Source organism: Aplysia californica, unplaced genomic scaffold (assembly GCF_000002075.1).
Source record: "Aplysia californica isolate F4 #8 unplaced genomic scaffold, AplCal3.0 scaffold00171, whole genome shotgun sequence".
Classification (NCBI taxonomy): domain Eukaryota; kingdom Metazoa; phylum Mollusca; class Gastropoda; order Aplysiida; family Aplysiidae; genus Aplysia; species Aplysia californica.
Genome location: NW_004797441.1, coordinates 1,180,971 through 1,183,375, shown reverse-complemented (window position 1 = coordinate 1,183,375; position 2,405 = coordinate 1,180,971).

Genomic DNA, 2,405 nt, shown 5'->3' with positions numbered 1-2,405 from the left:
ACACTTTTTTTTTCTTTGGGGAAAGACATCCCCGGACCTCTTAATAATCGTTTCCTTCTCTTTCACTTTCACCGTGATGCCTGCACATGTGCATGGGCTAGATAAATAGTTGGATGGATGGGTGGCCGCCTGAATGTATGAATGAATAGAGGGAAAGAGACGAACCGACAGTCTGACGTACAGGTAGATGATCACATAGATAGATAGATAGATAGATAGATAGATAGATAGATAGATAGATAGATAGATAGATAGATAGATAGATAGATAGATAGGTAAAGACAGAAAGAGCGGAACAGAGAGAGAGAGAGAGAGAGAGAGAGAGATGGGGGGAGACAGAGACGGAGAGGTGCCGCGAGAGAGAGAGGGTGGAGAAAGAGAGTGGAGGAGGGGAAAGAGAGAGGGGGGGCAAAGAGAGAGAACGAGCTGTGCTCTTCTGTCAAAAATGCTTTGGGGGTCTGTTATCCTCCATTGTATGTCAGTTCAGCAAATTACCGCCGCCATTCTTCACCAAAATCGCAATCAGCTCAGTTGGTGTCAGGCTACCCTTCAACGTACTCCTGGTTTACATTCCCTCATAAATCTTCTCAAACTTGTTTTTTTTTGTGAGTTTCTGTGACTTTTAACCTATAAAGGCTCGACTCTATACAGCGTTGAATAAAAGTCCCGTCAATCAAATATTCTTGCAGTGTTAAAAAGGACATTGACCTTTTACAGGAGGCCTATTATTGCATACGTGTTCATCAGAGAGTAGGCCGGAGAGCCAGCTAGTCAGCATGATCATTCACGTAGTCAAGCCAAAAATTACTATTAGCTTTGAGAAGCAATGTTAGCAACCTGTCTCCTTTTTTCACCAACTTAGTTTGAGTCCAATTCAAGAAAAGCATATCAACAGCAATACTCTTGTTTAGTGCCAGAAACGAGCAAGACGGATAGAAGAAATGAATAAAGGGATAATAAAGGGGCAGGACAACCTGGTAGCAGTCTCCAGTCGCCTGCTATGGCGTCAGTAACGCGAGCAGAGTCGAGTAAATAGGTTCTAATTAGCCCACCTTGAGCCAGCATCTCTGGCCTACTACATTGTTCAGCTCGTTAACGGGTTTTCAATTACCTGGACTCGCAGTCTTGAGATCTACACAGCCAACGTAATAGAAGCGACTGTCTCTTGAAATGTTACAGTAATGCATGGTACAGTGGGGTTGTGCTCAGTGCATCTGTGAAGATATTTATGTATATGTGCTCATGCATACCTTCATTTGTAAACCAGTAATTGATTCTAAGAAAAATAGTCCATTAGAGGAAAGGGCATTAATATAAAAGCGTTCCTCCATGCTTTGTCGAGAAATATAAAAGCGCTCCTCCATGCTTTTTCTTTAGATGCTCCTCCTTGAATGCCCGTAGAGAACAACGTGGGTAACCTTCATCAAGGGGCGGCGGCAAACTGCCACCTTGATTTTAAAAAAGAGTAAAAAATGACCCCCCCCCCCCTTTCCTTTCTGCGTATCTCTTACGATAAATTTTCCCTCGTTGCGCTTATCGCCTATTTGCATAGTTATTGGCTTGCTGCTTCAATGCAAGAGGAGCTCTGAGGTGTCAAGGGCAACCAGATATTGCCGATACATTTGTAACACAGCTTTAAAGCCGTAACCATTTTTGCTCCTCTAGGGTTTCCATTTGTGTTCATGATGCGGATACTGTTGTTCCTTTTTTTAAAAGGTGTGTTGACGGTTGTGGTAGTGTTATTAATGTTGCATCTTTTGTTGTTGTGAGAAGGGATGTTTTCTTTTTCGTAACTTGTCTTCTTACCGCGAGAAATTTGACCGTCAGCCAGACATTCTCGGGGGAATAACAGTTTATGTTAGTACCAATATTGTTCGTACTGCCATCCCTACCGTAGCACCAGCACTGTCCACAATCATAATATGTCGTGTCTCACGAGAAAAACACCGTACCTGAAATATAGGTGCTTTTAGGTTCCCATCGACACATATTAGATCATTTAGGAGGCGGGCTGAGAGGGATACGACATTCCAGCAGAAAGACCTAGGTACCTGATAAAAATTTACTCCTCACTCGGGGATCAAACTAGGGTCTCCTGCATGCCACAGGGAAACGCTTAACGGCTACACCACAGCGGATGGTATACCATGTCTAGAGATACAACAGAGAGTTCCTTGCCCTCACTGCTTACTCAAAAGTGCTGTCAGCGTGAAAGCACAATCCACTAGCTGATTTTCCTTCTGTATTTGTTGCCATAGGCCGCGCGTCCACCAAAGCAGAAACGACCTGAATTTCGTCCGGAGGAGGCAAAATTAGATCTGCTCGTTTCCGGCATGCGTGACCAAGTCTCAAGTTAAGGAACGCAAGATGGGATTAGCAATTAGAACAGGACCCCCCCCCCCTAA